The sequence below is a fragment of the Halichoerus grypus genome, chromosome 2 (assembly GCF_964656455.1).
Source record: "Halichoerus grypus chromosome 2, mHalGry1.hap1.1, whole genome shotgun sequence".
NCBI classification, from domain to species: Eukaryota; Metazoa; Chordata; class Mammalia; order Carnivora; family Phocidae; genus Halichoerus; species Halichoerus grypus.
In genome coordinates this window covers 203,496,106-203,508,883 of record NC_135713.1, presented here as the reverse complement: position 1 = coordinate 203,508,883, position 12,778 = coordinate 203,496,106, and the positions used below count along the sequence as shown (strand labels likewise).

At 43.7% G+C, this 12,778-nt stretch overlaps 1 long non-coding RNA gene across 1 annotated transcript; it reads right to left on the bottom strand.

Annotated features, from left to right (window-relative positions):
* Positions 1 to 3,719: 3,719 nt before the first annotated feature.
* Positions 3,720 to 8,884, bottom strand: LOC144381034 (uncharacterized). Its single transcript, XR_013445443.1, has 2 exons — positions 8,788 to 8,884; positions 3,720 to 3,944 (listed from the first exon to the last, which is right to left on the bottom strand). It is a non-coding gene; the product is annotated as an uncharacterized LOC144381034 (long non-coding RNA).
* Positions 8,885 to 12,778: the final 3,894 nt, after the last annotated feature.

Genomic DNA, 12,778 nt, shown 5'->3' with positions numbered 1-12,778 from the left:
GCTCGTGGTGTCTCCGGACTCTGGCCGTTCTCGCTCCTGTGTGGTCTGCAAGTTAACGTCGTCGCAGCTGCTTCTCTGAGCGGTATCCAGGCTTTGCCCAAGCCCCGTCGGTCGCCGCCCCTCCCACCCCAAAACGCTCAAAAGGCACGCAGACAAAATTAAAGCGGCTGAAACAACTGTGAAATCGAGACAGCTGGGCTTGCTTAATTAAATACAAATACTAGTTTGTTATCTCACCAAAGCAAAGCAGAAAAGGGGACTTAAATCAGGGAATCCCAGACCTTGTTATGGAAAACTGAGAAGTGTTCCAATAACTTAAAGGAGTAATTTATTTTGTAAATGCCATATTTGCAAATACATACGCATACAGGGAAGAAAATAGAGGACTGTTTCTAAATTAACAAATAAGCAACTTCTCGAACGAATTGAAGATAATTCAAAATTTAAAGATAAGTCTTAGGAAATACTGCCTGAAAGTGTAGCAGCTGCTTTCATTTAGAAAAGAAATTTGAGGGCACCTGGGTGGCTCAGTTGGTTGAGCGACTGCCTTCGGCTCAGGTCATGATCCTGGAGTCCCTGGATCGAGTCCCACATCGAGTCCCACATCGGGCTCCCTGCTTGGCGGGGAGTCTGCTTCTCCCTCTGACCCTCCCCCCTCTCATATGTTCTCTCTCATTCTCTCTCTCTCAAATAAATAAATAAAATCTTAAAAAAAAAAAGAAAAGAAATTTGATCTGAAAACAAGACATAATTTCAAAACTCCCTCTTCCCTGAGGTTCTTCTGAATGGCCTGTTTGAATTGCTAGAAAAAGATGACTTGGAGTGGTTAGGAAAATCCTGTCACCCCAATAGTTCATTCTTTTGAGGTACAGATTGTTAAGCAAAGGAAGAAAAATTCTTGTGGCTATCACAATTTCATCCAAATCTTTGTCTCTGAAGACAGCCATCCATAGGATGAACTTTAATGCAGTTTTGCACAAAATTCCACACTGTTCTACCATCTACGTCTTTTTTTTTTTTTTAAAGATTTTATTTATTTATTTGAGAGAGAGAGAATGAGAGAGAGCGAGTACATGAGAGGGGGGAGGGTCAGAGGGAGAAGCAGACTCCCCGCTGAGCAGGGAGCCCGATGCGGGACTCGATCCAGGGACTCCAGGATCATGACCTGAGCCGAAGGCAGTCGCCCAACCAACTGAGCCACCCAGGCGCCCCCATCTACGTCTTAATGCATTTTCCAAATGTTTCACAGTTTCACTGATCTGAGCATTTCTAATACCAGTGGTGTGGCTATGAAGTATGAGGAAAGCATTCATGTCCATTTTCCAGGGAGTAAAAAGAAGCCTAATATTTTCTGAAAGTAAAATGAACATTCAGGGGGTGACTGGCTGGCTCAGTCAGTAAAGCATGCAACCCTTTTTTTTTTTTTTCTTGAGCATGTGACTCTTGATCACATTGGGTATAGAGATTACTTAAAAATAAAATCTTTGGGGGCGCCTGGGTGGCTCAGTTGGTTAGGCGACTGCCTTCGGCTCAGGTCATGATCCTGGAGACCTGGGATCGAGTTCCACATCGGGCTCCCTGCTCAGCGGGGAGTCTGCTTCTCCCTCTGACCCTCCCCCCTCGCATGCTCTCTCTCTCTATCTCATTCTCTCTCTCAAATAAATAAAAAATCTTTAAATAAATAAATAAATAAATAAATAAATAAAATCTTGGGGTGCCTGGGTGGCAGTGGGTTAAGCGCCCGACTCTTGATTTTGGCTCAGGTCATGATCTGGGTCTTGAGATCAAGCCCCAAGTGGGGCTCTGCACTTAGCATGGAGCCTGCTTAAGATTCTCTCCCTCACAAACCATGAGAGATGATGGACTCTGAAAAACAAACTGAGGGTTCTAGAGGGGAGGGGGGTGGGAGGATGGGTTAGCCTGGTGATGGGTATTAAAGAGGGCACGTTCTGCATGGAGCACTGGGTGTTATGCACAAACAATGAATCATGGAACACTGTATCTAAAACTAATGATGTAATGTATGGGGATTAACATAACAATAAAAAAATTAAAAAAAAGATTCTCTCCCTCTCCCTCTGTCTCCCCCCAGCCACTCTCTCACTCTCAAAAAATAAAATTAATTAAAAATAATAATAAAGGGGGGCGCCTGGGTGGCTCAGTTGGTTAAGCGACTGTCTTTGGCTCAGGTCATGATCCCGGAGTCCTGGGATCGAGCCCCGCATCGGGCTCCCGGCTCAGCGGAGAGCCTGCTTCTCCCTCTGACCCTCTCCCCTCTCATGCTGTTTCTCTCTCGCTCGCTTTCTAATAAATAAATAAATAAAATCTTCAAAAATAATAATAATAATAATAATAAAGGGGCACCTGGGTGGCTCAGTCGGTTAAGTGTCTGCCTTCGGCTTGGGTCATGATCCCAGGGTCCTGAGATCGAGCCCCAAGTCAGGCTCCCTGCTCAGTTGGGAGTCTGCTTGTCCCTCTTCCTCTATCCTTCCCCTGCACTGCTCATGCTCTCTCTCTCTGTCTCTCTCTGTCTCAAATAAATAAATAAAATCTTAAAACAGGATGAAAGACCAAAAAGAAAAACCACCTTTCTCAAAGGGAGACCTGAGAAAAAAACTATTTGAATGACAAAAGACCTTGGAAAATTTTAGTACTACAGTTTCTTGATATTTTTTTTTTTTTTAAAAGAACATACTTCTGGGGCACCTGGGTGGCTCAGTCGTTAAGCGTCTGCCTTCGGCTCAGGTCATGATCCCAGGGTCCTGGGATGGAGCCCCGCGTCGGGCTCCCTGCTCCGCGGGAAGCCTGCTTCTCCCTCTCCCACTCCCCCTGCTTGTGTTTCCTCTCTCGCTGTCTCTCTCTGTCAAATAAAATCTTTAAAAAAAATAAATAAATAAAAGAACATACTTTTTTTTTTTAAGATTTTATTTATTTATTTGACAGAGACACAGCGAGAGAGGTAACACAAGCAGGGGGAGTGGGAGAGGGAGAAGCAGGCTTCCCACCGAGCAGGGAGCCCGCTGCGGGGCTCCATCCCAGAACCCTGGGATCATGACCTGAGCCGAAGGCAGACGCTTAACGACTGAGCCACCCAGGTGCCCCAGTTTCTTGATATTTTAAAACTCATTTGAAGGGCGTCTGGCTGGCTCAGTCAGTAGAACATGTGGCTCTTGATCTTGGGGTTGTGAGTTCAAGCCCCATGTTGGGTGTAGTGATTACTTAAAGATAAAAAAAAAAAAGACCCTCATTTGAAGAAGCATTGAAATTGTCTGACCTAGGACTAGGTAATACTAGGTCTGGGAATAAGTATTCTGGGAATACTAGGAAAAAGTATTAGAAACATATTTTGGGGGCGCCTTGGTGGCTCAGTTAGTTGGGCGTCTGCTTTCAGTTCAGATCATGATCTCAGGGTCCTGGGATCCAGCCCCATGTCAGGCTCCCTGCTAGGTGGGGAGTCTGCTTCTCTCTCTCTCCCTCTGCCCCTCCCCCCCGCTCTTGAGTGCTCTCTCTCTCTCTCTCTCTCTCTCAAATGAATAAATAAAATCTTAAAAAAAAAAGAAACATATTTTGGTCTAAGAGCACTACACACCAGCAACTTTACATAATTGTTCGAATACGTTTACTTTTTTTTAAAAGAAAACTAAAGCTAATAGAGTTATTATTATTCTATCTATGGACCTTTTTCTTCCTTCTAGTCCCTCTTGATATACTTCCAAGAATGAGGTTTCAATTACATAGTTTATAAATCCTCTTTTTCTTACATATAATTATAAATGAATACTTTTGGAAAAACAAATAATCAGTATACAAATCTTTTTGTCTTCTTTTTCCTCCATAGGCTCCTCCTCTCCTTATATTGGTTGGTTTAACTCCTGAATTCCTGTATCTATACTGAAGAGTCTTCAATTACGCAAGAGAAATTTCAACCTGAGGTATATCAGAACCTAAGGAAGACAGAATAAAATACTTCTGGAATCAAAAATCTCCTAAAACAAAACATAATTATTGCCCAAAAGTCAAACCAGAAATCACTTTCAGTCACTCCAAAGTCAAACTAAGAATCATTCTCAGATCAAGCCAGAAGAATTGTGCTCTAGCACATCTCTAGATGTGGCCTAGATAAAGTGCTAAGTGGATGCATTTAATGCATCCTAGTAAAATCAAATCTCCCTAGCCTGCAGAGAAATAAATACATATATCAAGCAACATAACTATTTTGGAAACAAGGTAGAAATCTATAATCAAGAGGGGCGCCTGGGTGGCTCAGGTCATGATCCCAGTGTCCTGGAATTGAGCCCCACGTCGGGCTCTCTGCTCAGCAGGCGCCTGCTTCTCCCTCTCCCTGCCACTCTGCCTACTTGTACTCTCTCTCTCTGTTAAATAAATAAATAGAATCTTGAAGAAAAAAAAAAGAAAGAAATCTATTACCAAGAAACATAGAGGGGTGCCTGGGTGGCTCAGTTGGTTGAGCGCCCAGCTCTTGATTTCAGCTCAGGTCATGATCTCCTGGAGCATGGAGCCTGCTTAACATTCTCCCTCTGCCCTTCCCCCCACTTGAGCACACACTCTTTCTCCCTAAAAAAAAAAGAGAGAGAGAGAGATTGAGAGAAGCATACAAATATTTATGTACTTTGACCCTGTAAGTCCTCTCTTGAAAATTTATTTCAGGGGCGCCTGAGTGGCTCAGTCATTTAAGTGTCTGCCTTGGCTCAGGTCATGATCCCAGAGTCCTGGGATCCAGCCCCACTCCCTGCTCAGCAGGGAATCTGCTTCTGCAACTCCCCCTGCTTGTGCTCTCACTCTCACTCTGCCCTCTCTCAAATAAATAAATTTACTAAAATCTTAAAAAAAAAAGAAAATTTATTTCAGATAACTTCAAAACAAAAACGGTATATTTTGGTATGTGCTATATATAACACAACAATAAAAATTTATCAGTCTCCACACTACTGACATTTTGGACCAGAAAATTCTATGTTGTGAGAGCTGTCCTGTACGTTGCAGGATGTTTAGCAGAATCCCTGGCTTCTACCCACTAGATGCCAATAATACCCCTCAACAATTGTAACAACTGAAAATGTCTCTAAATATTCCCAGTGTTCTGTAGGGGACAAAATCACCTCTGTTAAGAATTGCTGGTATCAATGTTCAACCTTAGAGGAACAGAGGAACAACTAAGTAAGTATAACAGCAATGAAATTGCCCGGCTATTTCGAAGAACTATGAAGAACATGGAAAAGTCTCTCAAGATGTTTTAAAATGTTCACCTTTTTTGTCCCCATAATTGGGTTTTTTTTAATGGAAAGGGTTATACTTTTTTATTTTTTAAATTTTATTTACTTATTTGACAGAGAGAGAGAGCGAGAGAGGGAACACAAGCAGGGGGAGTGGGAGAGGGAGAAGCAGGCTTCCCGCCGAGCAGGGAGCCCGCTGCGGGGCTCGATCCTAGGACCCTGGGATCTTGACCTGAACCGAAGGCAGACACTTAACGACTGAGCCACCCAGGTGCCTCTGTCCCTATGATTGGACTTCCAGGAAATAATCAAGGACATTTTGAATAACGACAAAAATAAAAAGGAAATAATCTAAATGTCTCACAGAAAAGCCTTATGCAATCATTAAAAGGTAACTGTACCAAAATTTTATGAAGATAAAAGTAAAATTTTGTAAAAATAAAAGGTATCTATCAGTATTTATGTAGAAAAAAAGACTAGCAGAGAAGGGTGCCTGGCTGGCTAAGTTGATAGAGCATGTGACTCTTGGTCTCAGGATCTTGAGTCTGAGCCCCACTTTGGTTGTAGAGATTACTTAAAAACAGAATCTTAAAAAAAAAAAAAAGAGGGGCACCTGGGTGACTGTCGTTAAGCGTCTGCCTTCGGCTCAGGTCATAATCTCAGGGTCCTGGGATCGAGCCCTGCATAGGGCTCCCTGCTCCGTGGAGAGTCTGCTTCTCCCTCTCCCACTCCCCCTGCTTGTGTTCCCTCTCTCGCTGTGTCTCTCTCTGTCAAATAAATAAATAAAATCTTAAAAAAAAAAAAAAAGACTAGCAGGAGTATTATTACCTTATCATCAAAAAAAGTCATCTTTTATATGGAACTTTTTTTAAAAGATTTTATTTATTTATTTATTTGACAGAAAGAGAGAGAGCAAGAACAGGAACACAACCAGGGGGAGTGGGAGAGGGAGAGGCAGGCTTCCCGCTGAGCAGGGAGCCTGATGTGGAACTCCATCTCAGGACCCTGGGATCATGACCTGAGCCTAAGGCAGACACTTAACGACTGAGCCACCCAGGTGCCCTATATGGAACTTTTGAATTACTATATAGCACACATGAAACTAATATAACACTAACTGGAATTAAAATAAAAACTTTAGAAAGAAGAAAAAGTCATCTTTTAGCATGTTTACCAGATAATTTTAAATTCAAAAGTTGGGGTGCCTGAGTGGCTCAATCATTAAGTGTCTGCCTTCGGCTCAGGTCATGATCCCAGGGTCCTGGGATCAGGCCCCTCATTGAGCCCCTCATGGAGCCCTGCATCCAGCCCCGCATCCAGCCCCGCATCCAGCCCTGCATCTAGCCCCGCAGGGGGCTCCCTGCTCAGCAGGAGGCTTGCTTCTCCCTCTCCCACTTCCCCTGCTTGTGTTCCCTCTCTCACTGTCTCTCTCTGTCAAATAAATAAATAAAAAATCTTAAAAAAAATAAATAAAGGGGCGCCTGGGTGGCTCAGTCGGTTAAGCGTCTGCCTTCTGCTCAGGTCATGATCCCAGCGTCCTGGGATCGAGCCCCGCGTCGGGCTCCCTGCTCAGTGGAGAGCCTGCTTCTCTCTTTCCCTCTGCTGCTCCCCTTGCTTGTGTGCTTACTCTCTCTCTCTCTGTCAAATAAACAAAAAATCTTTTTAAAAAAATAAATAAAATAAAAAATAAAAATAATTTCCTGATAAATGTTTTAAACACATACATATACACATATATTGATACATACATATGTGCACATACACAAATAAGGCCTTATCTGTGAAAACTTGCTCTATAGCCCCTTGTAAGACTTCAAGTTGAGAAATAAAATTATAAATGTGACAAATTCTCTATTGGAGGAGTAAAAGCTGTTCTAGCCCTGTGGCTCTCAAATTTCAGTGAGCTTCAGAATTATCTAGAGTGCTTGTTAAACCACTGACTCATGGACTCTATCACCAGAGTTTCTTATTCAGTGGGTCTAGGGTGGTGCCCAGGTATTTGCACTTCTACCAGATTCACAAGTATAGGTGACGTGGTTGCCCAGGGGACCACCTTTTGAGAACCATTCTCCCAGTTCTGTTCTCCAGCTCAGGGTGAGAGTAATCACTCACTAACAGGAGCTTGAAGTGTGTAGATATTATCTATATTTGGCACAACTGTGAAATATGAGATTTGCTCAATATCTGTTCATTTTATGAGACAAACAGCCTCACATCAATGGGCCCTGCTTGAGTCCAGTAATGGACAGAGAAGTAGGACTGGAGCGTTAATGGGATTAGAAGAAATTGTCATTCCAGTGTAGAAGCTGCATTCAGGAAACCCACTGTAGGCATTTTTGGTATTCTCATGACGAGAACTATGTTACTATTGCTATGTCAGTAAATTTCTTTTTTAAGATTTTATTTATTTATTTGACAGAGAGAGACACAGTGAGAGAGGGAACACACGCACGGGGAGTGGGAGAGGGAGAAGCAGGCTTCCCACAGAGCAGGGAGCCCGATGCGGGACTCGATCCCAGGACCCTGGGATCATGACCTGAGCCGAAGGCAGACGCTTAACCGACTGAGCCACCCAGGTACCCTGCTATGTCAGTAAATATTTATTGATCACTGGGTCTCAGGACTTTGTTACTTGCAGAGACTACAAAGGTGAATAGCAATGATACCCACCCTCAAAAAGGCCCTTACAGGGCCATCCTCTAAGTTATGTGTGTGCAGTATATATATTACTAGACAGTGATGTATGGTATTGTGATTTGGGACAATATTTCCCTATAGTTATACCCCAGCTGACACATTTAAAGTGTAATATAGCAGCCTCTTGGCTTTGACTGTTGGCACTTTTCTCGAGTCCTATCTTTGCCATGACGCAAAGATAGAAAGCTGGAAGTTTTCTATATCACCATTCCAGAAATCCTCCAGATTTCCTGCAGTATTTAGGCATTCAGTATTCAGTGTTCTTACAGTGTTCACAGAGATAGCTCAAGTACTCAACTAACCTTTGTTAGAATGTGAAGGAAGGGGCGCCTGGGTGGCTCAGTTGGTTGAGCGACTGCCTTCGGCTCAGGTCATGATCCTGGAGTCCCTGGATCGAGTCCCGCATCGGGCTCCCTGCTCAGCGGGGAGTCTGCTTCTCCCTCTGCCCCTCCTCCCTCTCATGTTCTCTCTCTCATTCTCTCTCTCTCAAATAAATAAATAAAATCTTTAAAAAAATAAAATTAAAAAATTAAAAAATTAAAAAGAATGTGAAGGAAATTTGATGTTATAAACTACACGCTTTAGTTGTCTGTGTTATAAATTCAGTTATGTGTTTCTTGGGGTTTTTGGCAAAGACTTAAAGCTCTAAACAAGACTCTGTGATTCTTGTTTTCCTACTACTTGTAGGAATATTGTTTTTTCTTTGGCAGCTGGCCCTGAGGAGTACCTTCTGGCAGGTTCACCCTACCCTTACTTACCTTCTTATGCCAATTATTGATATTTAATTAGATTTCCAGAGGAATGAGACCTTTCTTGCCCAAGTTCCTACTCACCACACAGCTCCCTCCTCACTTACCACTTCTCTCATCCTTCAGCACCCAGGAACTATGCAAGGTGTTAGGGATAAAACTGCAAAGGAGACAGACAGGTCTCTGCTTTCATGGAACTTTCATTCTGCTGAGAGACAACCAAACAAAAATTTAAGTCAAAACAACTTAACTGGTGCTCCTGGCACTATTCTAGGATTTTTTTCTGCCTGTTTTTTCTCTTCCTTCCATATGGATCTATATGCAGTCCTACAGTAACTAAGCGCTGGGCTCTGAGTTGGAAAGCCTGAACTGCATAGGATTCTGTCTCTGCTACTTCAAGCTGGGTGACCAAGTTGCCCAACCATTCTGTCTCATTTTCTTCATCTGTAAAATGGGGACAATAATAGAGGTTTTGTGAGGATCAAGGGCTTAGCATAGAATCCCCAGATAATAATCACTCGATGAACATCTGCCATTGTTCTTTTCTGTATTTGCTACCCCTTCTACTTTCTTATTATTTTTTTTAATTTTTTTTTTTATTCATGTGACAGAGAGAGAGATAGAGAGAGAGAGGGAATATGAGCAGGGGAGAGAGGCAGAGGGGGAGGGAGAAGCAAACTCCTCTCCGAGCCAGGAGCCTGATAAGGGGCTCGATCCAGGACCCTGAGATCATGCCCTGAGCTGAAGGCAGACGCTTAACCATCTGAGCCACCCAGGCGCCCCTCTACTTTCTTATTCTAAAGCACCCTCTTCCAGTGCACAGCCACCCCCTTCCCACCCCTATAAAAATGATGAAGGGAGAAATTTTATGTTGGGAAATTTCTATCTTTTCACATTTTTCCCCCTTGGAAATTGGAAAGAGACTCTCAGTATACAACTTTAGTAGATTCCCTAGGTTCAACTCACAGAATTCTGGTCTGCCATTGGAAAATATTTTTTCTTTTTTTTTTAAAGATTTTATTTATTTATTTGAGAGGGAGGGAGAGAGAGAGAGAAAGAGAGCGCACAAGCAGGGGGAGCAGGAGAGGGAGAAGCAGACTCCCCGCTGTGCGAGGATCCTGATGCAGGGCTCAATCCCAGGACCCTGGGATTATGACCTGAGCTGAAAGCAGACGCTTAACCAGCTGAGCCACCCAGGCACCCCTGCCATTGGAATATATATGCTCACACATTTGAATATGCTTAACTACTTTTTATAGGAGCTCCTCCTTTGCCTGAAGGTGATTTTGTAATTTAGCATAACTTTGGAGAGGAAGGATATTGTAAGACACACCTGTCGCCCAAAAGCTAATGACTAAACAACCATTTGATTATTGGAGGCCCTCATATATTAATAAGGGTAAGTTTAACATGACATATTCCTTTTTGATGGTTCTCCAGTCTTATCAGGCTGGGAAGGTACGTGATGGCAAAAGAAGACCTAGGTTCAGGAGAGCAAGGATAGCATCTCTCTTTCTCTATAGTACCTGGCATAGCACCCAGCTTGTTCATTCCCTGGCATACAGTAGAAGCTCAATCAACACTACTTGCCAGCTGTGTGATTTTGGGCAAGTTACTTAACTCCTTTGACCCTCAGTAGCAAATAAATACTACACCTACTTGGAAGGGTTTGTGTAAGGAGAAAATGAGCTAATATTAGTAATGCCCCACTCAGTGCCTGACGCAGGGCAGTTGGTTCTCTTCCCCTTTCACTTCTTGTGTATTTCCAACCCACCCCCAGCCTGATTATAAGTTATTTGAGTCAGGGACTTTGCCCAGTGCCTAGCATATGACCTTACACATAGGGATAGCTTCAATTTATTTATTCATTCAGTGAATCTTTGAGTACCTACAATGGACAAAAGCTTAGAGTTGATAGAGAGCTGGCACATTCAGGAACCCCAAGTAATTAAATATGACCGAAGCAGACATTTCCAGGAGGAAATGATGAGAAAGAGCTAGAATGGTTAGCCTGGATTAGCTCTCAATGGGCTCTGTAGGTCTTATAAGAATTTTGGACTTTACCCTTCAAGGCAGAGGATTGCCACTGAACCAAGGAGTGGCAAAAACTTGTTTTCACTTTATTATTATTATTATTATTATTTTGTTTTAAAGTTTTATTTATTGGGCTGCCCGGGTGGCTTAGTCGTTAAGCGTTTGCCTTCTGCTCAGGTCATGATCCCAGGGTCCTGGGATCAAGCCCCGCATCGGGCTCCTTGCTCCAAGGGAGGCCTGCTTCTCCCTCTCCCACTGCCCCTGCTTGTGTTCCCTATCTCGTTGTGTCTCTCTCTGTCAAATAAATAAATAAAAATCTTTAAAAAAATAAATAATTTAAAATAAAAAAATATTTTATTTATTTGAGAGAGAGAATGAGAGAGAGCATGAGAGGGGGGATGGTCAGAGGGAGAAGCTGACTCCCTGCTGAGCAGGGAGCCGGATGCGGGACTCCATCCTGGGACTCCAGGATCATGACCTGAGCCGAAGGCAGTCGCTTAACCAACTGAGCCATCCAGGCGCCCTTGTTTTTACTTTAGAATGGTTTGTGGGGCGCCTGGGTGGCTCAGTCAGTTAAGTGTCTGCCTTCGGCTCAGGTCATGATCCCAGGACCCTGGGATCGAGCCCTGCATCTGGCTCCTTGCTCATCGGGGAGCCTGCTTCTCCCTCTCCCTCTACCTGCCACTCCTCTGCTTGTGCTCTCTCTCTCTGTCAAATAAATAAAAATTCTTAAAAAAAAAAAAAAAAGAATGGTTTGTGGTTCTCAGACCAGTGTGTGCAAGAATCACCAGGCAAGCTTGTTAAAAATGGGGGATTCCAGAGCCACATTGCCCAAGAATATGCATTTATTTTATTTTTCTAAGAATATGCATTTAAACTGGTACCCTAGGGGCACCCATCTGCCTCAGGTGGTAGAGCATGCACCTCTTGATCTCAGGGAGGTGAGTTCAAGCCCCATGTTGGGAGTAGAGCTTGCTTAAAACAAAACAAAACAAACAAAAACAAACAAAAAATGGTACCCCAGATGATTCTGATCCACTCAAATATATAGGCACAAGAGGGACATACCTTACAAAAATAATAACAAAACAGGAGGCTATTGCAGTAGCCTTGGGGTAAGCCGACTTGAATTCAGGCTTCATTCACCTGCCTGCCCTGATCAATCTGCCTTCCTTGGCCTGTCTTACACCTAGCGCCTTAAGCCTCCTTTTCCCCATGAAGGATCAGCTGGAAGCCCAGCAAATGAGACTAGCCCAGAGACCAGACAGAGGCTGAAGAGAAGTAGCTAGATTTGGTAGGTATTTAGAAGGTGGAATAGACTAGACTCAAAGATCCTTTGCTTGGGGACCGGCGAGGGTGAAAAAGAGCAGGAAGTCAAGGACGCCCCCTAGCTCTCCGGCTTGGAGGAGAAATAGTTGTCATGGTGTGCCACTCAGTGAACCAAGAACTCAAAGGAGAAGGGCAGTTCCCGGAAGGTGAAGTGAGGAATTTTAGTTGAAATTTGCTGAGTTTGTGGTGCCTCTGGGACATCCGGGTGGAGATGTTCACAGGTCAGTTGGATTTATGGGTTGGAAGATCAGAGCAAGCTCTAGTTTAGAAATACATATTTGAGAATCATTAGCTAATAGGTGGTAATAGAAGGTGGGTGAAATCATCCCAGGAGAGGGAACAGAATGATAAGAGAAAAGGATCTAAAACAGAATGCAAGGAACATTTAAGGGAAGGGCTGAGGAGGAAAAGAATTGCAAAGGGATCAAGGACCGGCCCGAGTCAACAGCCCCAAGTCACAGGGCGGGAGTTCAGAGGAGTGAGGAACGGGGAGGCGCACTGGATTCAGCACAGAAGCCTGTGGTGACCTTGCAGAGAGCAGTTTTAGCGGAGCTCCAGGGACAGCACCAGATTGCGTGGATTGAGGAGTGAGTGGGAGGTGAGGGAGTGGAGGCAGCTGGCATGGACAGTTTTTCAAGATGTTTGGCCAAGAATGGAGTTAGATAGAAGAAGGAAACAGAATCAAGAGTCTTTTTCTATGCTAAGGGAGGAGTGGAAGAAAGCATAGGACGAAGG